Source organism: Aquarana catesbeiana, linkage group LG07 (assembly GCF_042186555.1).
Source record: "Aquarana catesbeiana isolate 2022-GZ linkage group LG07, ASM4218655v1, whole genome shotgun sequence".
Taxonomy (NCBI): Eukaryota; Metazoa; Chordata; class Amphibia; order Anura; family Ranidae; genus Aquarana; species Aquarana catesbeiana.
In genome coordinates, this window is record NC_133330.1 from 74,765,817 (window position 1) to 74,792,051 (window position 26,235).

Below are 26,235 nucleotides of genomic sequence, written 5' to 3' on the forward strand. Positions count from 1 at the left end.
CCTATAAATTTTTTTTACAATGTTGGCAACTATAATAGTGTATACAGTCTCTGGGTGTATATAGTGTATACAGTCTCTGGGTTTATATATAGTCTCTGGGTGTATATAGTGTATATAGTCTGGGCTTATATACAGTCTCTGGGCTTATACACAGTCTCTGGGTGTATATAGTGTATACAGTCTCTGGGTTTATATATAGTCTCTGGGTGTATATAGTGTATACAGTCTCTGGGTGTATGTAGTGTATACAGTTTCTGGGTGTATATAGTATATACAGTCTCTGGGTGTATATACAGTCTCTGGGTGTATATAGTGTATACAGTCTCTGGGTGTATATAGTGTATACAGTCTCTGGGTTTATATATAGTCTCTGGGTGTATGTAGTGTATACAGTTTCTGGGTGTATATAGTATATACAGTCTCTGGGTGTATATACAGTCTCTGGGTGTATATAGTGTATACAGTCTCTGGGTGTATATAGTGTATACAGTCTCTGGCACATATTTCTCAGGTGAGGTGACTTCTTGTACAATGCAGTGGCTGTCACAGGGGAATTAACCTTCTCGCTGCCGGCTCCGCAGTCTCCTCATAGCACTTCTATTTGGCGTTCGCATTCTCTCCTGCTCTGGCACTGCACATGTTAACAGGGAATGTTGCACCACGTGACCAGTGCGCGGGACTCGCACCCGAGCATGACTTCCTGTAGGTCAGGCAAACTTTACAGCTCCGTTGTGATTGGTGAAGGCTTCGCGCCCCCGTTTCTGAGTGGCGGAGCAGTTTGATGGGACATGTGACGGCGCGTCACTACCGGCTTCAGCAAGCTAGTCAGACCGGGAGACCTTGTGGGCTGTGACAGAGGAGGTGTGACTGAGGAGCAGTGTGGAGGAAGCTGTAATGGGGAAATGTGACTGGGGATCGGTATGGAGGGAGCTGGGAGGATGGCACATGGAGCTGGAGACAGTTCATGTCAGCTCGGTTGATGTTGGTACTGGGAGCAGTATATAGGGGACTGGGAGAAATGGATTGGGATGGGGCACTAGGACCAGTATATAGAGACTGAGAGTTATGGACTGGAATGGGTATCGGGACTAGTATGCAGGAACTGGGAGGAATAGAACTGGGACCAATATACAGGGACTGGGATGTGGGTACTGGGACCAGTATAAATAGAATGGAATAAAACTGGGACCAGTATACAGAAACTGGGATGTGTGGGAACTGGGACCAGTGTACAGGGACGTGGGAACGAGCATAAGGACCAGTACACAGTGGACTGGGAGAAATGGCTTGGGATGGGGTCCTGGGACCAGTATACAGGGAACTGGGAGCAGTGTGTCGGGGGATGGGTGACTGGGAGCAGTGTGCCAGGCACTGGGATGGGTGACTGGGAGCAATGTGTCAGGGACTGGGATGGGTGAATGGGAGCAGTGTGCCGGGCACTGGGATGGGTGACTGGGAGCGGTGTGTCGGGCACTGGGATGGGTGACTGGGAGCGGTGTGCCGGGCACTGGGATGGGTGACTGGGAGCGGTGTGCCGGGCACTGGGATGGGTGACTGGGAGCGGTGTGCCGGGCACTGGGATGGGTGACTGGGAGCGGTGTGCCGGGCACTGGGATGGGTGACTGGGAGCGGTGTGCCGGAGACTGGGAGCGGTATGCCGGAGACTGGGAGCGGTGTGTCGGAGACTGGGATGGGTGACTGGGAGCGGTGTGTCGGAGACTGGGATGGGTGACTGGGAGCGGTGTGTCGGAGACTGGGATGGGTGACTGGGAGCGGTGTGTCGGAGACTGGGATGGGTGACTGGGAGCGGTGTGTCGGAGACTGGGATGGGTGACTGGGAGCGGTGTGTCGGAGACTGGGATGGGTGACTGGGAGCGGTGTGTCGGAGACTGGGATGGGTGACTGGGAGCGGTGTGTCTGAGACTGGGATGGGTGACTGGGAGCGCTGTGTCTGAGACTGGGATGGGTGACTGGGAGCGCTGTGTCTGAGACTGGGATGGGTGACTGGGAGCGCTGTGTCTGAGACTGGGATGGGTGACTGGGAGCGCTGTGTCGGAGACTGGGATGGGTGACTGGGAGCGGTGTGCCGGAGACTGGGAGCGGTATGCCGGAGACTGGGATGGGTGACTGGGAGCGGTGTGTCGGAGACTGGGATGGGTGACTGGGAGCGGTGTGTCGGAGACTGGGATGGGTGACTGGGAGCGGTGTGTCGGAGACTGGGATGGGTGACTGGGAGCGGTGTGTCGGAGACTGGGATGGGTGACTGGGAGCGGTGTGTCGGAGACTGGGATGGGTGACTGGGAGCGGTGTGTCGGAGACTGGGATGGGTGACTGGGAGCGGTGTGTCGGAGACTGGGATGGGTGACTGGGAGCGGTGTGTCGGAGACTGGGATGGGTGACTGGGAGCGGTGTGTCGGAGACTGGGATGGGTGACTGGGAGCGGTGTGTCGGAGACTGGGATGGGTGACTGGGAGCGGTGTGTCGGAGACTGGGATGGGTGACTGGGAGCGCTGTGTCGGAGACTGGGATGGGTGACTGGGAGCGCTGTGTCGGTGACTGGGAGCTGTGTGTCGGAGACTGGGATGGGTGACTGGGAGCGCTGTGTCGGAGACTGGGATGGGTGACTGGGAGCGCTGTGTCGGAGACTGGGATGGGTGACTGGGAGCGCTGGATGGGTGACTGGGAGCGCTGTGTCGGAGACTGGGATGGGTGACTGGGAGCGCTGTGTCGGTGACTGGGAGCTGTGTGTCGGAGACTGGGATGGGTGACTGGGAGCGCTGTGTCGGTGACTGGGAGCGGTGTGTCGGAGACTGGGATGGGTGACTGGGAGCGGTGTGTCGGTGACTGGGAGCAGTGTGCCTGTGATTGGGCTTTGGGGCCAGTATACAGGGACTGGGAGCAAAAGACTAGGATATAAAATGAATGTATATGAGGGAGAGGTACAGAAATGGCTGTGAATGAAAGTGTAGGGAGGATGTGGTGTGGAGGTAATATAGGCAGTATGGAGGGGAGGATGCTGGGAACCAACAATGTGATGGAGGGACTGAGCAAAGCATATGTGAGGAAGTGGGAGGTGTTGTGCAGGGCACTAGGAAGTAGATTTGTGCTGGGGACTGGGATGGGTTACTGGGACCAGTATACAGGGACTGGGCGCAGAAGACGGATCAAAAATGAATGTATATAAAGTAGAGGGAGTAGTACAGAAATGGCTATGAAGAGTAGTGAAAGGAGAACATGGAGATAATATAGGCAGTATGGAGGGAAGGCTGCTGGGAACCAACAATGTGATGAAGTCTTGGGGATGGAGGAATATGGTAAATAAATGCGTGAAGGGGGGTGGAGGATGCTGGGATGGAAGGAACTTACTTGGATGTAATTGTGGGGTTGGATGTTACGGGGAAATAGATGTACAGGACGGTAATCATGTGACACGGAAGGGCTGTGATGATGGGGAGTGGGAAGTAGTATGTGTAGAGATATTAAATGAGGATGAGTGATAGGATGATGGCAGAGGTTGGTTTGGGATGTGACTGAGGGTTGGGCATGGTGTAGGTAGTCTGGGTCAGATCAGGCAGTAGTGGGGTGAAGGGGACTGGTATGGGTAGTGCTCTTACACGTAGAGAACTGGGGAACCACTGAGGATGAGCTGTGAGAGGGGAAGTTGTTCTCGGACTATAGAAGTAATTGGATGATGTGTGATTACAGTAATATTGAAAGCAGTTTGTGGTGATCAGTTCTGGTGCCATGAAGAAGAGAGGAGTAATATTGGGTGCAGAGAGGACTACAGAAGAGAGCAGTGCAGATAAGAGGGGGCGGGGAGTTCCGTTATTGGCGATGTAGCATTTTGTTGCTGTTGGCATTTAAGATTTTGAAGCGAAGGTACTTTTGCAAAGTAATGACATCTCGGCTTTTGCAGCCTACCTGGTATGTTTAGTAGAGTTTTTAGCTCACAGTAGACAAATTTAATTTTTGTCCAATCCAGTGAAGGTACAACCTCTGTGAATAATGATAAACTGCCATGTAAAAATTCAATCAGCCGCTACTTCTACTTCAGGCAGCCTCTTATCTGATTCCTCAGGCAGATTGTGCTGGAAAAGTTGCGATGTTCTTTCCACAGACATCACAGCACCTCTATACTTCCCACCGCTCCTTGCTTTACCGAACATTGATAATGTGTATTCAGCAATCTCTCAATAATAGTGATCGGCTGTCCTCTTGGAGGATCAGTTTGCCCTGTTTCAGTCATCTTGTGATCATTTTGTGTATGGCCAGTGTAACTGACTAGTGAAAGTGTGATGAGGTGTTAAAGGAAGCATTTGAATGATGCAGGGACTGGTTTGGATAGAAATGTAATGAAGACTAAGAGCTAGTTTAAAAAATAGAATAATGGAAAGTGACAGCGAACAAGGAAAGGTTGGATTTATATTTGGAGGAAACAGTTGGGAGATGTAGGGGGACAACAAAGCAGTGCAGAACAGAAGGGGAATTCATGGAAACAAACTTAACATCCAGTTTGGGGGGTCCAGGGATTAGCAATAGTATTCCTACCTGGAATAAATAATGCTGAGTTACTGTGCTGTGATTTGTCAATAGATGTCATATGTAAAGCATTTTAGTTCTTCCACCTTTCTGATGACAAGTTTGGATAGCCAAGGAAGCTGAAGTTTGGGGAGTCCATCTCATCCTTTTGCAGTCTAAATAAGGTAAAATGTTTTATTGTGTTTCCAGTAGTCTTTATGTACAACACCAGAAAACCTGAAATATGTCAAAAGCTTTGCAAACCGAATTGTATGCGTCAATATTCATGTGGAAACAATTCTGAGTCACAGTTTAGTCTCATACAACGATGTCAGTTTATACAAATTTAAGCAAGTTGTATGTATGTTTGTGTCAGAGTTGGGAATGCAGCTATTCAGATGTTAGAAGTTGGTAAATTTTTAAACAGTGTTTTTTTTTTTTTGTTTTTTTTATCCAGAGTATACTGGATGCATATCTTGATAGTCAAATTAAATTTCCATTCAGGCCTTGGCAAATTCTTATAGCCAGGTTGCCCATGTGTGATTAGGCCCTTAATCTTCATGGCACAAGGCGATCTGTACTGCACTCGAGCACATTTGACTAGTACAGGGGTGCTCAACATTTTGAAGAGCAAGGGCCACTTAAATGAGTTTATAACTGGTCGATGGGCTTAATTAACTTTTGGGTGTGACCGCCCTCTAAACTGCAAATGTAAACAAGTCCTTACTGTCCTGAGCCCCCTATAAGACTGCGTTTACACTGACAAACTTCAGGCATTTTTCTTGTGCTTTGTGAAAGCACACCAAACCCACATGCTATAATAAGTCTATAGTTCAGTGCAGCTAACCCACAGATGAGCTGCACCCATGGATCAGTGTAAAAGCATCCTAATGACCCTTTTTATAAGTGCTAATATGCCCATTGCAAAAGTACAGTGTATGTAATGTTTAATATAATTTTTCCTCTTCCAGCTTCTGCTGGCATTGCTCTCCAGGCTTCTAGAAAGGTCCCAGGCAAAGGGCACTTGATATTCTGCTTGGCACAGGAGGTGGTGCTACATTGGAAGCATCGGCTTATGTGATGCCTGCTTCCTCTGCTGCCACCCCCATGCACTCTGATGCTCTTGGATGGCATGTCAGCAACCTATTGATTGCAGTCTGGGCCTGCCATCCCAGAGCAAGCCCATGCACTTCCCAGGTTTGAGGTCATGGGTCACTGGTTGAGTACCTCTGGACTGGTGACCACTCTGTGTCATGCCTTGGCCCACTTGAAGATGCTGGTTCAGGCAAGGTTCAGCTGGGCTTGCTACAGATGACATGGACCTGCTGGTGCCTGGTACAGTGTGAGCACAGACCGGGCACAAGGCAGCTGTGCCTAGTGTAAGTACCCGTGAGACTTACCATAAGGTGTACAATCTTCTTTAGATCTGCCATCAAAGACCTGCTTGATTGGATACAAATTGATTAGACAGTTTTAAAGTTGATTGTAATGTGTGTAGCGACCCTAAAGTGAGCCATACACTGTTGTTTCTGTTGTTTCCCTTGATCAGCCACCTGGAACAGATTCCTCCATTCACACAAACAAGATGGGAGGGGGAGTCGCTCCCCCCCCCCCCAAAGACATTTTACTGTAACAACGGAACCCAGACACTTGGAATGCACTGATTTGGGGGCTGCTGATCAAGAACCATTTTCAATCATGTCCCACAGAAATTGATGAAAGGATTGACTTCCGTCGAGTGGGACGATCGCACACTATCTTGTTAATTGTGGTGCATTTATTAAGATTGCCTAGTCATTAGGTGTGTGAGCTGTTGCCATGCACTGCACTGTTATGGAATGAAAATCGGCCTGCACTTATTTTGAATGTAGCACAAAACAATGCAAACATGGTGCACTGTATCGTGGGTTCATCAGAATGTACTGTACTTGTGCCTTTTTAGGTGTCATTCTAAAGGTAACCACATATAGTGCCGTGTTACGATATTCAAGGGGGAATACACGTTGCTGAAACACAATGATGTGAAGTCAGTCTAAGCACCTATCAACTTTTTTTGCTCATAATATTGTCAGTAAAAGTATGCCACCAAACCTTGATTTGAACAGGTTGGCTTCGGAATTCTGAATTAATTTATCAACTTCTTTATGATTATCTGCATTGAAATTGTAGCCGGTTTCTTGAAGTATGAGTAAATTATTTTAAAATGGTTTAATTACAACAAATAGCTGCTCATATGGCAAAAATCACAGCTTTTAAACTCCATTCTGCCTGTTTGATGGTATCTGAATCATGATGAATACAAATCCATTTCCTAATATTGATTATTGATAATAGCGTCTAAAGTTAACTACTAGAAAAGTTAGTAGTAGAAGTCTCTCTCTCTCTCTCTCTCTCTCTCTCTCTCTCTCCTCTCTCTCTCTCTCTCTCTCTCTCTCCTCCTCTCTCTCTCTCTCTCTCTCTCCTCTCTCTCTCTCTCTCTCTCTCTCTTTCTCTCTTTCTCTCTTTCTCTCTCTCCTCTCTCTCTCTCTCTCTCTCCTCTCTCTCTCTCTCTCTCTCTCTCTCTCTCTCCTCTCTCTCTCTCTCTCTCTCTCTCTCTCTTCTCTCTCTCTCCTCTCTCCTCTCTTCTCTCTCTCTCTCTCTTTCTCTCTTTCTCTCTCGTTTTGGAAGGCTCTGATGCCCCCTGCTGGATCATGGTTTGGGTGCACTTTTGTCCTTCACAATTCTCAGCAGTCCCTATGTGTTTTTAGAGGCTAGCTAGCAATCCTGTGCACTAAATCAGTGGAGGCAGTGTAGCCAAATATGAGCTTTATATGTAGTGGAAGCCAACCTCTTCTGCTGCCCATGCCACAGAAAGCTCTCCAAAGTGGTAATCTCCTATAGTCTTTACTCTTGGGAGTGTCAGTCTCCAGACCCTATTGTGCTCTGTGGTTCTTCCCTCCAACCCCTGTCACTACAGGACACAGCAGTGGTAGGTTTCCACTACTTAAATTGAAGCTTTTATTTAAAGTAGAACTCTAGGAAAAGCCACAAGTCAAATACGTTAACTCCTAATGAAGACTACCCTATGGCTGGATGGCTGCTGTTTGCTGTACAAATCTTTGTTTTTCCATCAGCGTTCTCTTCTTCCTGTACGGCGACTGAGAATTCTGTCTTTTATACAGTAAAGAATCCTGTCATCCACTCTTCCTTTAGTCTACTCTATTCACAGAAAGCTTTACGTTATTTTTACATAATGCAAAATATTCTGTGAATGGGCAAGTGGCGGGCAAATGACCGAATCCTTCACTGTATTAGAGCTGAAACTTTCTCTGCAGCGGCAGAAGAGGAGCATTCTTTGTAGTATCAGGGATCCGTTCCTTGGACACAATTGGAAGTGAGAGGAAATCTCCCCATTGTAATGAAAGTTACCCTCTTAGACACATTTTGGCACGGGTATCCATATCGGAAGATTTTCCTTTTTGTTTTAATGACAACTCCTAAGTTAGTATTTCACCATTTTCTATCCCAGTAACAATGGTAACAAGAACAAATAAAGTGGGTGAATCTCCCCAGTGGTGACAGCAATATAAACCTACTGGGTTGCTTATGCTCCATATGAATGAGCTGTTTGAGCAGAGTACAGATTTGGGGAACATTGCTGTAACTGAGACATTGCTTTAACACTGTTGCACTTACATTTAAACACCGTTCTATCTGTTACCACTATTGTCACCGTCATCCAAATACAAAGAGCATTTTATCAATAGATATATTGCTTTTAACCACCTCAATACTGGTTACCTTCACCCCCTTCCTGCCCAGGCCATTTTTCAGCTTTGGGCGCTGTCACATTTGAATTTGAATTGTGCGATCATGCTACACAGTAACCATGTGATTTTTTTTTTTTTTTTTAAATCATTTTCTTCACACAAATAGAGCTTTCAATTGGTGGTATTTAATCACTTCTGGGTTTATTTTTTCCTACAAAAACAAAAAAAAACCAAAAGTTTTAAGGGGGGGGGGGGGGATATTTTCTGTCAGTAAATGTTGTAAATTAGTAATTTTTCTCCTTCACTGATGGGTGTTGATGAGGCGGCACTAGTGGGCACTGATAGGTGGCATTGATGGGTGGCACTAATGGGCAGCAGTGATAGCACTTAAGCTGCCTCTACTGACATCAGAATAGGGGGAGTGGAGCAACTGAAAGGTAATCTTTAAAGTGGTTGTAAACTCTGAAGAAAAAAAAAAAAAAAAACTCTGCAAGACAAAGGCATAATGCGCTAGTATGCATCGCATACTAGCGCATTTTGAAATACCTTAGATCAAAGCTGGTCTATGGGATAGTATCTACTATGGCTATTAATGTTTTATATGGCATCCCTGTTCACAAGCCGATCTGCTGCTAAGATTATCATGAATTGCATGTATATTTATGAATTTTTATATATTCATTTATGTGGGTCTTTTAAATGCATGTTTTTATACAGGTACATATGTTTATATACCTATCTATTATTTATCAATTGGCTCATGTGACAAGTGTTTTACCCCCTAACCTCTCCCCTCCAAGCTATGAGGGTGGGGTAGATGGCTAACTTGGGTATAAAGGCTCATGTGAAATCATTCATATATATAGTTTGGCTCTGAAGAGGGCTCAAAACGCGTTAGCCTTTGGATGCTAGGAGGGCTTCCCTTACCACTGACTGAGGACTGCGGATCTTGAGGAGGTCTTGTTGTTGTCATTGTATTTGCTTTTGGTTGCCAAAAGCTTGTAAGTAGATTACTTTTAAATTATAAATAAATTATGTTGGTAATGCACTAGGTCGGTGTGCCCTCTCTTTTGTATTGTCAAGTCAGAGTTCCTAATCAATATACTTCAGCTCAATGTCTGAAAGTATTCAAGCCATTTGATCTCCTTGCCAGCCAGGAAATGGCCTTTTTCGGAAAGAGTTTGCTATTTGGGCCCATTCACACCTGAATGCAGTTTACTATAGCTCACGTGTTTTCATGCACTGAGGTAGATTGCAATGCTTGGGCTGTAATGCACACCTCAAAGCACAAAAATGTAAGTCATGGTGAATTTTTGTTTTTCTTTAGCGCTGTGTGTCTTGGGCTGCCAAAATTGAATTGCATGGCAACTTACTGACCTGCACATTGCTCTACTGTGTGTTGCAGTAACCCATACAGTATAAACTGTGTGTGTATCTATCTCTCTATATCCACACCCCTATTGAAAAAAATATTGATCTTTATCTCTAGGTTATAGATATGTATAGGCTCATAGCCCCCTATGGAGGTTTTCTTCTTGTGAAATGCAAGCAGAGAGCCCTGTAATTATACTGTGTCAGATCCTTAACTAATGTTCTGTAATCTGACATAGGGGCAAATGCAGACTGTAAGAGTTTAGAAGATGGCGTACGGGATCTGAGAGGGGCTTCTTCCCTAATAAAGGTACAGCTACCAATTAAAGCCCCTCAGCAGATAAGACTGATGCCCTAAATGTGATTCTAATTTATGCTGGAGTGGGCACTTTAATGGCTGTTCTATTATGTAAATATTTATGACTTGCGTTTTTTGAACCAGCACACTGTGTGCAGTGACTTGCGTTTTTCTGCACCTTATTAACGCAGGTCTCCTCCAAGGCACATAGAAAACAATAATTCTATATGTGCCCTGTTCACAGCAGAACAGAGTGGAAAGGTGCAGAAAATACAGCATGTCAACTGAGGCCTCCGTCCTGCATAGAAAGGAGTGAGATTTTACTTTGTGACTTTCAATAAAGTTTAAAGGATACGTTTTATCTTCTCTTCGAACCAGCTGTCACATTTTGAAAACCGTACAGCCGTGTCGGGCTTCACCCATATGGCCACGTTCACCATTTCCTGTGAATGATTTAGACTACAAGTACCGTCAGCCTCTGTGGCCAACAGCTTGTAGTACTCGAACTACGAGGGCACTGTTGAGCGTCCTTGTAATATATTGATGCTGCCTTTCCATATCAGAGGTACGAGCAGACAGCTGTCTGCAGGATCCAAGCACTGCACCCGCAATCTGCTTATCATGGGTACAATGCTTTAAAGTTTGCATTTAAAAAAATAATGCACAAGGTGAACTTTTTCTTTTTAAATAAAGGAAATAAAAATGATAAACTGTGCTTTCCGATGTAAAAAAAAACACAGCACCAGCCCACACAGATTATTTTGGTGTGCTGGCTGGTGTGAACGAGCCATTAAAGAGCTCTTTGAGGCCACAAGTAAAATTAACCTGTAAATTATACAGTAATCTGCAGTATATTTTCTGGAAGCATGTTTTTTGTTGTAGTGTTTGCATCAGATATTTTTCCGTATCTCTGTTTTCATGTTCGTATTTGGAGTGTCTTCATGCATTCACTTGAGCACCAACAGCTGCTGAGATATTCTGCCCCTTCGCATGCTTTGTTTTCAGTCAGATGTGTCTGGAAACTGTACTGAGAGCGAGGAACTGCAAGGTCACAACCAGTATAGAGTGGTATTGTGCAGGAAGGAAAGCAACAAGCAAGACACAAGCTACTTAAACCACTTTTCATGTTGGCAGTGAGGATTGGGCACCTGGAAATTGCATCACAATGCAGCAAGCAAGATTTTTAAAAATGTAGTACATCTAAACTGAATAGATGGTAGCTGTGCCTGAATCTAAACCTGTTTTAGGAACTTGCTTAAAACAGAATTCCACCCAAAAGGGAAGTTCCGCTTGAAGGCCTCCTCACCCTCTCCTCTTTGACATTTGACTTCTTTTTTATTTGGGTTGGGGTGGTGCGGGTACCTTGTTTTGACAAATATCCACTCTCACTAATGGATTGCCTAGGCAAGCTGAATGGACGTTCTTTCCTCCGCCCTCTCCGTAGTCTTCTGGAACACGATACAGGTCCCAGGAGGCTGCGGGACCATTCAGTGTACAGCGTGGCTCACATATGCCCAGTGGACTGTGGACCGGCTGTGAAACCACAAGCTGTCACAGCCAGGTGCCCACAGTTAAGATGCTGAGGACTGAAGATGGTTCCTGGTGCCCCCTCGGGTGAGCATAGCCCTGGATCCTGGTACAGGCGAGTGCCTGTTTATTAAAAGTCAACAGCAACGGGGGGGGTCATAAAACTGTTGGATAATGTAAGGAAACCTATATCTAAATTTTAGGCTGTTATTTTTTTTTGTGTCAAATAGAAGTATCATTCTTAGTTCAAAAGTTTTTCCTTTCCTGGATAGTTCTGAAATTCCCTTTTTAAGAACTAAAACATTGAGGTCTTCCATGGTGTGGTCCAGTTGTGAGAAATGTCCCACAGGTGTGCAGAAATCTTCTTTATGTTCCTTGAGGCCGGGTTTACACTGGTGCGACAAACGCTCCGACATTGGGAGCTCACGTTGCATGACATGTGAAAATCAATGTTTCCCTATGGGAGCCATCTTAACTGGTCCAACACAAGTGTTTGTGTCCGACTTTGATCCTACTTCGATCCTACTTCAGCCCATTGACTATCATTGAAGTTGAATCAAAGTCGGATCGCTGCCTTGCATGATCCGACTTTGGCATGCGACTTGTGCTCTGATGATCTTGAGGGGGAACTGCACGTCAAATTTTAAATAAAAAACCGGCATGGGTTCACCCTCCAAGAGCATACCAGGTCCTTCGGTCTGATATGGATTTTAAGGGGCACCCCCTACGCCGAAAAAAAACAGCGTGGAGGTCCCCCCAAAATCCATATCCAGCATGGTATGCTTTTGGAGGGGGAACCCATGCCGATTTTTTTTTTTTTTTTTTGATTTAAAATTTGGCGTGGAGTTCCCCCTCAAGATTCATACCAAACACAGTGCCTGGTATTGGCGGGGATCCAAGTCAGATCCCTGTTCATTGAAAGTCAGATGTATGTCGGCTTCAAGTCGCAGGGCAAAGTCGGATCCAAAGTGGGGCGAGTGTCCCACCAGTGTGAACCCGGCCTGATGGTGTGTCTGTGCAAATTCATCCTCGTTTGTAACTTCTGTCCTGTTTTGCCAGTATAAGATCTTTGCTACATCTTTTGCATTGGATGAGGTATACGACATTACTGGAGGTACAGCTGTATGAGCCTATGATTTAGAAGGTCCCATTATTTATGACTGACCCGGAAGACAAATTCCTAATTTGGCATACAACAAAAGCCATACAGATAATATTGCTATATCTTCATCATATGGCCAGAAGGTGAAGAAAATCTAAAACAGTTTTATTCATTGATCAACACTTTTCACCCATCAATCAAACTAAAAATGGATTATTCTAACACGTCAACTTCCTAGACACCACAGTATACATCAGGGATGACCAGCTTCACCCTGTGATATACAGGAAACCGACTGACAGATGCAACTATAGTTACAGTTTTCACCCCCAACACAGCCAGACCATCAAATACTGCTGAATATATTCAGACCCAGAAGACAGAGATAAACATCTCAGAAAACTAGCAGACTCCTTCCATAAGAAAGGTTACAAAGACAAAACCATCAACAACAGCATAAACCGCCTTAAAAACTCGAAGAGAAAATCTCCAATACAAAGAGAAAAAAAAAACAAATAACCGTGTACCTCTAGTCACCACATACAATCTAGCACTAGCAGGGTGAAAACCGTGCAGCTGTGCTAGGCTCCGCCCATAACATTTACAACCCATCATAACAGGGGATGAAACTCTCTGAAAGAAATATTCAAACAACCCCGAATACTGTCTTTCAGACAACCACCGAACCTCAGACATAAACTAATAAGTAGGAAACTTCATTCTGATTTATGAAGTCACAAATAATGGAAGCAAACCCTGCAATAAAAAAGCTGCAACCAGCTCAATCTATCTAAAAGTATCACATAAGCGGGACCTTCAATATCACGGGATCATACAGCTGTACCTCCAGCAATGTCATATACCTCATCCAATGCAAAAGATGTAGCAAAGATCTTATGTTGGTAAAACAGGACAGACGTTACAAACAAGGATGAATTTTGCACAGACACACCATCAAGGAACATAAAGAAGACCGTTTCTGCACACCTGTGGGATATCATTTCTCACAACTGAACCACACCATGGAAGAACGCAATGTTTAGTTCTTAAAGGAAATTTCAGAACTATCCAGGAAAGGAAAACTTTTGAACTAAGATACTTAGTTTAACATTTTGATAAAACTTTTTTGTGAATCGGTGCTCCTGGGACCTCAAATTGGGATATACCCCGAAAGCTTGGCTTAGAAAAATATGTATGTTGGTGCAAATAAAGTATCACGGACAGTACTCGATTGTTTAAATGTACATAATATAACTGGATACTAACCTTTATTTGTTGCACTAGATGGACTTATCTTTTTGCAGCCACACTATGTAACAACGTTTCAAACCACACACACACACACACACACACACTGGGGCTTAGTCATAGTAACTAATGCAGGCCATACATGGGTCGAATTCTATTCTTTTGAAAAATTAGAAATCACATCCGTTTTGGGATCCGATGGTGCCACAATTGATTTCAAAATTCGACCAACCAAGCGTTCAATTTCACCTCCTGTTGCTACCGGGAAAAAAAATTATGGCTAGGAATCTGCTTTTCTTTCCGAGAATTTTCTTTCCTTGTGCTCATGCACATTTCTTTTTCGACTTTTTTTTTTCTATATTTCTCGCACGTTTCTCCCATCCATTGAGTAGAAAATTTGTTATTTTAAAAAAAATAATTTCCAACATGCCCGATCACTCAAATTCGATAGCTGCATTAAAATCGGCCATTACCTCCGCCCATTAATGGTGCTAAATTCAAACAAAATTCTTAGAATTTCCGAAAGAAAAATCTTTCAAAATTCAACCCATTTATGGCCGACCTCAGCCCTGGTGGGTGGAGGTGAAACGCATCAGGGGGCGTGGCCAGTGGAGCATCACTAGTTGAGGCCATACACCTTCACTAACATTGGGGTGGTTGAGTGGTGTCTTACTCCTTTCATGCTGACACTCCTGGATCAGTGTAATTAGATGTCAGCTCACTCTGAGCCCCGACGGGAAACGTTTTATACCTCAAGCTTTGAGCAGCACAACACATCTCCCCAGGTTGCAATGACTTTTTACCAGATTAGTAAATTGATGTACAGCCAAGCACCATTTTGTTGATAACAGATTTCTATCAACAAACGTTCAGCCTTCACTCAGAGCAGCCCTCAGTCAGTGCTTTAGAGCAATTCCCCAGAATTCAGTGGGTGGAGAGGCAGGTTTGGGTCCTGTTTAGGCTATGGTGATCTTTGATTGTATACTCCAACCTTAAGATTTTTAAAGCCATCCACACAGCACTGTGCATTGTAGACGTTGGGTTGTGTTACTAAAATGCTTGCTGTTTAAATATTTTACAACCTCCTGTATCTTGTTTTCTCTTCTCTTAAGGTTGTGCATTCTAGAGAAAGTGAATTTAGAATTCCAGGAGCGATCTGCCGGGGAGGAGCCAAGCGGCAGGTTTGGGAAGAGTGAGATGCTTCACTTCACAGGTATTGTTTTCTTCCCAGAAGGGAAAGGGCTGATGAGTGCAGAAATTGAAGTTGTGGAATTGATTGGGTAGCAGAATGACTGGAAGATGCTTGCATTGTAAAAACATCTGTGATGGCTGGAGTGTCTGTGGCTGATGATCTCACACACTGCTAGCTAGATTTCATACTGATTTACTATTCAGAAAGCTGAATAATTAATAGCTGCAGAGAGCCAGCCAGCACTCCGACCTGTTCTCCGTGTAATGTTTAGTCAGGATTGGTTTCCAAGATGATGATTTTTAAGTAAGATTACAGCACGACTGATGGATCTTTTCACGGGGGGGGAGACTGTCTTCAAATTAAATCTTGCATTGCTTCAGTTTTATTAACCTTTTATGACATTTGGCCACTGCAAAACATTGATTTGTTTGTGATCTGTATATTTTGCAAAGATAGACACCCCAGGTTCTTTGTGCAGAGGGGAATCGTAGTACTTTTACATGAAAGGAGATTTGCAGACATAAGTACAGTCTGGGAGGGTTGATTGGCAAAAAACTAAGCTCTTTCATTTTGAAGCCTGTGAGTCCTAATTGGTTTGTAATAAAGACACTGATTTAGTTAGATGGCATCTTGAATTAGCTGCATGTTGTATCTCTAGGGACAAATGTGCATAATTCATGTGTACTAGTGCTCTTGTTTTCTGTTTTCACTTTCTTCCACCCCAAGTGTTTGTCAGGGAATCCTATGTCAGGCTAATATGTGATGTATGCAGAAGAGGCCATTGAATGGCATTGTAGAATCCACTCTAGAAATTTGCCTTTTTGGAGTCTAGGTTATATCAGTTTCATTCTTTGTCATGATGCAAAATTTGGTTGCTCCTGAGTGGGGCAGTAGGATGGTCCTAATCAACATGTAGGGTCCATCTTCCCTCCATCCTATTCTCCATTCACCTGTCTTGTTTGGCTTCTGACAGTTCTAAGACTTCACTGAGACTTTTGACTTAAAGCTGAACTCCACCCAAAAGGGGAAGTTGTGCTTTTAGTCCTCCACTTCTCTCCTGCCACATTTGGCATGTCATTTTTTTTTTTTTTTTTTGGGGGGGGGGGGGTTACCTAGTTTTGACAGGTACCTGCTCCCACTTCTGCCTAGGCAATCTGAGCAGAAGTTCTTCTATTCCCTTCCCTGCAGTCTTTTGGGACACATCACAGGTCCCATTCGCAAAGTGCAGCGCCACTTGCGCATGTGGAGCCTAAAGCAGCACAGCTGGCTGCCCACAGTTACAGTAGGATGCCGGCGCCAGGAACCCAAAGGCTAGTGAAGAACTTGCCCGGATGAGGATGGTGTTGGATCCCTGGACAGGTAAGTGTTCTTTTATTAAAAGTCAGCAGCTACAGTGTTTGTAGCTGCTGACTTTTAACTTTTGTTTTCTAGATTGAACCTCCTCACTAAAATCGAATCTTCAAAAAATGCCGGTGGTTGTCGAAGTGCAGTTTTACTACGTCATAAGGAATTTTGCAATTCTTCATTCACACTGGCACTTCTGTATTTAGCTTTTATACATGCAGGTGACGTGATGCTAGAAGTATATACTTTTATGCCTCTCAGGTCACTTTGTTTTTCCCCCGCATTTGTTAGGTTTTCTGGGCTTTAGCCACGTTTAGTTTCTAATTTGATTTTGAACCCACAGAATTTTAGTTTTTCTAAGTGCAGCTAATTGAAAGCGGGTAAATGCACAGTGTGGAGACGACATTGGAAAAATCATTATATGAAATGTCCTATAGATGCAGGTTTGACACTGCCAGCAGGAATGTGACCTAAAGTTGCCTATGTGCACAGTGCATCCAGTCTGGAAACCAGTTCCAGGAGATGTAGGAAGGCTGCTATTTCTAACCTGTCGTTCTGAACATGTTGGTTGCTGGCCATACAGGGTTTGAAATTTGGCCGGTTCAGCAGGGACCAGCCAAATTTCAATCCCTGTATGGGCAGGGTGGTTGTACAGAAGTCTATCTACTGATCAACTTCTGTACAACCGCCCTGTTGGAATTTTCCCTGCTTGATTAGTGCTGCAGGCTATACACTAGATCAGTGCAGATCAGTGTATTCTGATTGTGGGAAAGCCTCCAGCTCAGTGGGGAGTATCCCCCCCCATCTACATTAAAGTGATTGTGAACCCTTACCTTTTTTCACTACAGGTAAACCTATAATAAGGCTTACCTGTAGCTACCGTGGATATCTCCTAAACCTGCACGGTTTAGGAGATATCCCCTGTATCAGCATGTGCCGACGTCATCGGCACATGCGCATTGAAGCAACGGCTCGTTCATGCCATTGCTTCAACTGATGTGCCGTCACAGTGATGTCTTTGCGGTTTTGGCCAATCACAGCGCTGGAGCCTGTGATACCCGTTAATAACTCTGGGAGACATGTCGCCGGGCAGAGCAGTGTGCCAAGACCGCTGCGAGGGCTTCGATCTAAGGTGAGTGTTTCATAATGAGCTAGTATGTTATGCATACTAGCTCATTATGCCTTTGTCTTGTGTGTGTGTGTGTGTGTGTGTGTGTGTGTGTGTGTGTGGTTTTTTTTTTTTTTTTTTTGTGTGGGTTTACAACCACTTTAAGTGTGTGAATGGGGGAATTTGAGGGTTTTTTTTTTTTTTTGAAATTTTTTTTTTTCAACCTTCTGGTTAAACGAAAAACTAACTCATCCATGGACTGCCTTATTTATGAACTTGGAACAAGTATGCGTGCCAGGAGTTTGCCTTTTGTCTGACTTTTCCTTTGTCTGACTTTGCTGGACGCATGCCTGCTTCACATAATTGACTGAGACAATGCTGAAATCAAATGATCAGCATAATTGTCAGGCAGCCATCATTTTTAGGAGTTCTGCGATGGCAGTCTCCATATATCCTTCTGCACATGTTTTTCTTTTAGAGACACTGTCACTTTACCTGCTGATAGTCTAAACCTCCCCTCCAGCAAGTTACTCTAACCAGTCTGCCTCCCTGCTCTGTTGAAGTCCTTGTTCCATTGCTCGAATAGGGCTGTGGTTCTGGATATGGAGGAGCATGTTGACCGTCCCATGTGATTGAGTGGCCAGTCACCAGGCCTGAACATTATGTGGAGAGGGACAGCGACCTCTTCTACCTGGGTAAGCTCTGACACTCCTGTAGCGGGGAGGTTCCGTGGATCAGGGAGTATAACTTATGCCGCGTACACACGAGCGGACTTTACGACAGACTTTGTCCTACGGACTTTCCAAATGAACGGACTTTCCTACACACGATCAACCAAAGTCCGACGGATTCGTACGTGATGACGTACAACCGGACTAAAACAAGGAAGTTCATAGCCAGTAGCCAATAGCTGCCCTAGCGTCGGTTTTTGTCCATCAGACTAGCATACAGACGAGTGGACTTTTCGACCAGACTCGAGTCCGTCAAATATTTGAAACATGTTTCATTTCTAGGTCCGTCAAACTTTTGGGGAAAAAAAGTCCGCTGGAGCCCACAGACGATCGAATTGTCCGGACACCGGTCCGCAGGACCAAGTATGCCGTAAAGTCCAGTCGTGTGTAAGCGGCATTAGAGGGTAGGCTGTCAGAAGACCACCATCTGTGCCGTGAATGGACATTGCGGCAGTGTCCCTTTTTAAAAAAGACTTTACATTAGTCTGTGTACACAAGGCACATTGTACTTTTACTGATTTATATACAATGTGGTCATAAGGAAAAGCTCAGAATGTGTAATTTACTATGCAGTCATAAGGAAACCCAAGAGCTAGAATCAAGCAACTTTGTTCATTTTTTTTTTTCTAAGATCTAAATTTGCTGATGCATGTTGTTCATTCTAATATGTCAGTGCCGGTCTTCAGACTCCCACAAAATATCGAGCAAAAAGGGGAAAAATAATATCAATTTGCTGCCTAAGCCCCGAGTCATTTATTAATCTTAAACCCTAGCAGTATTCTCAACCTATTGGCCCAGTGTGTCCTTTGTTCAGGGTGGGTAGGTCAGAAACTATCACGAAGCCTTATCCTTCATGGCTGTGCTGTTTTACACCCACCCCCAAAGGAAGCTGCTAGTCAGAACACCATACAATAATCTCGGAAGCGCTAGCCATTCATGTAACAGATTGTCCTGCGTATGGTGCTTTCTCTATTCGGCTCAGCCAGTGACGTTCCTTGACTCAGTGAAGTGATCCAACATCGTCTGTTTTCACCAGCCCTTTTTGGACACCAAGCCTCGCTTACTCACCAATACCATTGTGCCGTAGCTGGAGGAAAATGTTCCTGTAAACGAAACGAGGAAAAAAAAACAAACAAACAAATGCCAAAAGCGTTCTTGGATCCGCATGGGGTTTATTTTGTGTCATCCTCTCCCTGCAGAATATTTTTCGCAGTTTGCAGAAACCAGAGTCTGATCTCTATAGGCCTGGTGCCAGCGTCTTTAAGCGGCTTCAGATTTTTGTCCCAGTGCCATTTTTCCCTCCCCAGTTTTATCCGTGTTTTGGGCATTTTGGACCAACTGCTTGTACCCATCTGTGTGCCGGAATACTGGGAAAAAAAAAAATTAGATTAGGTTTTGACGATAGGCATACAAGCTAGTGAAAGGCTGTCTGGGATATAAGCCAAGCACTGGCAGAATACTAAATGACCGATTTTGTATTAATGTATTGTCAATAGACCGTTTCTGTCTTAAAGGAGATAGTCCCTTTTGAAAAGCAGATAGTATAGCAGTGCTTTCATTTGATACCAGGCTGATGGTTGTGATATATTTTTTTTTTTTTTTTTCTTTTTTTTCGCACAAAAAAATACATTTATTTTTTTGTCTTTCTGAGATGGGATTGTCTTTTTCCAGTATTCCTTATCAGTGACTGGATTCCTGCTAGGCATTAACATGCAATGGAGGTACTTCATGTGGTTGTTGGTGGGCTTTGTTTAAAAATGTCTCCAGCCTGCTATAGCTGCTGTATAGAGAACAATTATTGCCTATTGTATAATGCTGTTCTATTTTCATATAGCAATTAATATTGCTCTGTGTGGAGTGCGTATTTTTTTTTTGTTTACATTTATCTTTTATTATTATTACAGGGACAGACTAATATTTAATGAAAGCTATAGTTTTATTGACAGTGAGTGCATATTAAGTTATTGTATTTGCCTGAATGTAGTTTTTGATTTTACATGGTTGCTTTTATATTTTTGTGACCACTTCATAAAAGGATATGTAGACTCTCCCTTTTGTGTTTCTGTATGCCAAGTAGTATAATTGTCATTATCAAAATTACTGATGAAATGACGGGATAAGCCACAGAATGTATTGTTTTCAAGCTGAGCTTGCTGATATGTGTGTGTGTGTGTGTGTGTGTGTGTGTGTGTGTGTGTGTGTGTGTGTGTGTGTGTGTGTGTATATATATATATATATATTTTAATGTGTGTCTAATATATAATTTTTTTATTTTTTTTTTGTAATGGCACGCTGCTAGTGCTTCAAACAAGCCATGGCCAGATGTTTTCAAATATTTTAAAGCTTGCAGAAGAGCTCCAAGACAATTATAATGCTTATAAAAAAGCAAATGGATATGAGAGTGCAGGGTAGAGGATATTGGACAAATTTTAATCTAATATTCATGTAATAAACACCTCCTACATGGTAATTTTCAGACTTTTTTTTTTCCCCCTCAAGTAGTGAAAATATTATTAACCTATATCCTACTTGAACATGTCCCAGGTAGTCAAGTACTAATTAATAGTTGTAGTGGGTTGGAACCTCTGTCAGCTTTTCATTGCGGTCTGTGCCCTTCCGCAGGGCACATTCACTTTTTTTTTTTTTTTTCATCATGCTCTCTATCACTAGGGGGGACCAAAGGTATTCACAAATTCAAAATTTTGAGTTGTCACCAGGACAGGATTAAGGGGAAATCTTACAATGGGCGCACTTATTCCAGTGATGACTAAGGCAACTAATTTACTATTGCTCAATTCCCCAATCAACACAGACAGTGGGGGAATCCCACCAGCGGAGCTATAGCTGCTGGCAGTTGCATCTGAAAAATTTGACATGTTGGTTGTAACCAAGTCGATAAGTGAATAGACTTGGGTACAATCAGCCCTGCCCATGGTTTGAACCTTGGCTGGTCCTTGTTGAACAGTCTTTGGCCAGCTAAAGACTGGACTTTCCTCACTTTGGAGAGATTTCTGCTCCTTTCCCATTGTGTGTACAGGGCAAGAAGTGAAGGAAAATCTGAGCAACATTTGGAGGCAAAAAAGACCTGACTGATCGTTAACAATTTCCTGCATTATTGAAAAAAGGAAATTCTTTGGTGTTAAATAATTTAACTGTCCCCCTCTGTTCTGAAAAGTGCGTATGTAAATGCCCAATGCTGGGCATTTGGGCATTTACATTGTATGCTAATCATACGCACAGTAATTGGTTGATTTTTCATGTAGCACATGTTGTGCATCTTTGTCATATGTGGTTTTTACATGTTTTATTCCATATCATGAAAGAATACTTTTTATATATTTTTGAGTGGGTGGTCTGTTTAAAGTCCCAACTGAGGGGGTTACTATGTTTGTTTCTACTAATGGGGATGGGACCACCATGCTCAATATGATGGGAGCCTCTTTCTTTTCCATTTAAGGTTGGGTATGTCGTAATTGACTTTACACACATGACATAAAATGTACACAAAATTCCTCTTATTTTGTGGCACAGATAATTCTAGATTTAACTTGGTATGGACTTAATTTCAATTATTTCATAATTTTGTATTGGCTGGGATTTGAGAGGTTGTAGTGAGGGAATTTGTCATGTTGACGGTAATATACATTTGGTTTTACATTTATGTCTTGTTGCCTTTTTAGTGTTAAATAAAATGAATCCCCTTGGTATACAAGCACCATGCCTGTGACCTTGAAGCTGTTGATGATGGAACTCCTTTTATAAGATCCATGGTTGGCTGATGTCTCTGAGAGTGATGGTTTATAAGACATCTGTGCATTCCTGAGTGTGCACCCATGTAGCCAAAACCTGCTGAGACACACTCTGAAGTGGCTGTGAGAAGCCTGCAGTGCATGCGCCATTGGAACCTCGTTTTGTTTTTCCCATTGACAGGGTTACGCCTGCACACTAGTTGCCTAACAATTTAAAGCTGATTTTTAGCTTTACTTTCACTTGAAATAGTTCATTTCGGCCAAGCTAGCACAAAGAACTATTTCCTACACTAACGTGTGCCTGCTGGGGGGGTGCTGTATAAACTGTATTTAGCCTCAGCTATAGTATACAGGAGGTCCCCGAGTTACGAACCTCCGACTTGCAAACGACTCCTACTTATGAACGGGAGGCTGCGTCAGCGGGCACTTGGAGAACACCGGAAAACGACGTTGGAGAACAACATGTCTGCCGTTCTGCACATGCGCTTCCGACTTACGAACAAATCGGACTTGAGAACAAACAGGCAGTCCCTAACCCGTTCGTAACTCGGGGACTGCCTGTACAGCACTGTTTGGGGGTGAGAAGAGACCTTCCTATCTTATACTTGGAATAAAATGGCATCAAAATAGTCGGTCTGAGCAGCACTCAGCCATTCATAGGCAGCTTTATTCCGTCAATTACAAAGCTTCCTCTGGCTGAGTTGGAGAGGCAGGCCAATGATGTCACAATCTGACTCGATGAATACAAAGCTGCCTATGAATGGATGAGTGCTGCTCAGACTGACTTTTTTTTTTTTTGTGTGACAGGAAGGTCACACCTCGCACATGGAACACAGTGCTGTATACTGTATGTAGTGGAGGCTAAATACAGTTTTCACATGTCGGCGTAGGAAATAGTTTGGGCCAACTTGGCCCAAACAAACTAAAGTAAACCTGGGCATCGGCTTTAAAATGAAAAAAACAAAAAAGCAAACCTCTATTATATTGCAGCTTGACAATTCTTAGATGTGAAGGTTGTATTAGTTTCTTTTTTTAGACTTCTATTTTCATCTGGTGATCCAGCCAGTAAGTCCTTCCTTTTTTTTTTTTTTTTTTCCTTTTGGGATAAAATTAGCTAGAGTTTGGCTTCAGTTTGTTGGTCTATATCAGGAATCACTAAATGGTGGACCGAGGTCCAAATATGAACCGCGTCACTGTTCCATTCGGACTGCTGCGTTACCGCCATTTAGGAGCCTTTCTTTCCCCTGCGGGAGGTGGGGCAGTTCTGGATGGAGGACGTCAACTGCCTGAGGTCAACAAGTGGGTGATTGGCTGCTAGCATAAAGGGTGATCCTGGCAACCTATAACTATCTTGCAACTCCTGCCCTCCATCCAGACATGCGGTGCCGCTCTCTAGTCTGTGTAAGGTAAGACACAGGGGCAACACTAGTCAAAGGGGGTGAGGTTGCTAGTGTTAAAGGCTGAAAACGAGCTGAGGAGTTTGCGCGCCCTCATTTGCTCGTTGATCTTTTATCTATTTACTACTTTTAATATGGTGGGCTCTGAGGATATTAAATTGGGGAGGGGGTGCTGAGGACAATGAACTTGGGGTGTGAGGACATTAAACATGGAGGAGCCTGAGGACTGTAATATAGGGGCAGATGACATTGAAGTTGGGAAGCTGAGGACTGATGATTTATGGGGGGGGGTGCGCTGAGCACTGTAATATGGGGGGAGATCATATAAATAGGGGCAGAGGACAGTACTGTTGGTAGGGGGAGGGGTTTATGTCAAGGAAGTGTGAGAACTGTGAAGGGGGAGCTGAGGACACTCCTCGAGGGGATCTTAATGGGGAGGAGACTATGATGTGCAGTGGGGACGCTCATCTGTGTATGCATTAGGGGCACGCATGGTGGGTAGGTCCGCCTGTTCTACTTTCAATAAATCTTTATTGGATTTGTTTAGAAAAGAACAGACATATAATCCCGGCCATACACGGTTCAAATTTCAAAAGAATTTTCTTTCTAAAATCGTATCAAATAATTTTCGTACGAATTTTGCACCATTAGTGGGCTGCAGCAATGGCCGATTTTCGTGCGGCAATCAAATTTGAGGAATCGGACATGTTGGAAATTTTTAGAAAAACAAACCATTTTCTAATCAATGATGGGCGAATCGTGCGAGAAATGTAATAAGAAAATTTACGGAGAGAAAAGAAGATTCCCAGCCACAAATTCTTTTCTGTAGCAACAAGAGGTGAAATTGAAGGCTTGGTCGGACGAATTTCGAAAATCAATGGTGGCACCATCGGATCACGAAAAAAATGAACATTCTGATTTTGAAAAGAAAATTTGTTCGAAATCTGACCGTGTATGGCCTGCTTCAGCATAGAAAAGCAACAATGCTTAGTAATCGTAAAAACCATCATTTTATGCTGTAACTTGGTCACTTGGTGTTCAATTTGTTCGTCGCAGTCCTGCTAAAAATAAACACGCCATTAAATATTGCTACGTGCTGCCAAATTGATATGTGTTTATACATGCATTTTTACAGTATTACTATGTCTGCATTATAATGTGGTGTTATGTATATTTTTATGCTGTCCATGCCCACTTATGCATGGTTTTTCATATGACATTACATACCGTATTTATCAGCGTATAACGCGCACCCCAAGTTTAGGAGGGAATTTTAAGGAAAAAAACTTACATTTAAATGCCCATTAATGCATCCTTGTCAGTGTCGTCTGCAGTTTTTAAATATGGTGCCGGCGAGAGAGCTGGTCCTGTATATTTTGGCGGCTCTCGGCTACTTTCGGCTCCTCTCGTCCTGTGGGCGGAGCCGAGCGCCGCCGACATACATACATAGCCGAGTGTACTCGACTAGGTGCGGCTAGCTCCGCTCACAGTCACGCCCAGTCCCTGTGTTATGTCCATCATAGGGCGGGACTGGGCATGACTGAGCTGAGCTAGCCGAACCTTGTCAAGTACACTCGGCTATGTATGTCGTGGCGCTCGCTTCTCCGCTCAGTCAGCTGGGGATCGGCATATAACACACACCCGCGATTTTCCCCTGGTTTTAAATACGGTATTTATGATATGTAACATTGTAATGTATTTACATGCATATAATAATAAACATGTCTTTTAAACTATAACCAGCCAATAGCCTCATTCAAAGACCCAAATTCCCCTTTTTATTTACTTGAACCCGGGATGGAGGCACATATATTTATGTGCCTCATCTAAAGTCCCAAACTCCCCCCTTGGTGTATTTGAGGACTGTATGAAAAGGGTGGATTAATGTTCACAAATGTATTTATTTATTTTTTTTTTTTACAGGAGTATATTTCAAGAGACAGAAGCCCTTCTCAGGTTTGAATCCAGTTATCTGAATTTTCTTACACAATGCTTTAAGAAGACGGGTGGACTGCGCCATGTTGGAGGCCTCTGTGCTGTGGGATGAGGTAGTAGGTTGTTTAGTTTTAGGGTCACACCCAACACTGGGAGATAACTATGCAATCTACTGTCTTTCCTAAAGTGGCAGACTTCATCAGGACTTCGCCTTTTCACCTTCAAGATATTGCTTTGTGTTTGAATAAACAAAATGCAAAAGGATTATACCGTTCTGTTTTTAAATGTAAATGACTAGCAGTTCCTAGATGGTTGTATTAGATGCTACATTTCGTTACATATTGCTCTTTCGGGGTGAGGTAGTAGATTGTATAGTTGTAAGGTAGTGATTTTTACCTTGTTCAGGAGATAACTATACAATCTATTGCCTTCCCTGAGGAGCAGACTTCCAGCATTCTTGTGTTATCTCTCTCATGCAGTAAGCTTTTTAAGCAGAATATCAGTCAGTCTGTGCCCTCTGCTGGACAATTATAGAAAAGCACTTTTTGTGATAACTATTGCTTTGGCTTGCATAACTGAAACCATAAAATAGATTTTTGGGAAATCTGTTTAAATAAGCACTGACTTTTGTCTTGTGTTTAGAAAGCCAGCATACTTTTTGGGAACAACTTTCAGGGACTTCTAGGAAGAGGTAGTAGGTTGCATAGTTTTAGGGCAGCAGTTTTGCCCAGAAGGAGATAACTATACAACCCGCTGCCTTTCTTAGGGTTTACTAAAGCAACAGGATGAATGCCTTAACACCTTTTTAACCTAAAAATTGTAAATGGAATTACTGTAACCCCTTACTATAGATGCATGTTTCCATGTATTTTGAAAGATCTTTTAACTTGAGCAACATTTTTTGTTTTTTTTTTTTTTTGTTTTTTTTGCTGCTTCTGTATATTTTAATAAATGTAGTGCATAAAA

At 43.5% G+C, this 26,235-nt stretch overlaps 1 long non-coding RNA gene across 1 annotated transcript; it reads left to right on the forward strand.

Moving 5' to 3' along the window:
- Positions 1 to 2,401: 2,401 nt before the first annotated feature.
- LOC141103105 (uncharacterized) lies at positions 2,402 to 26,235 on the forward strand. The gene is made up of 3 exons (XR_012235249.1): positions 2,402 to 4,703; positions 14,926 to 15,026; positions 25,258 to 26,235. It is a non-coding gene; the product is annotated as an uncharacterized lncRNA (long non-coding RNA).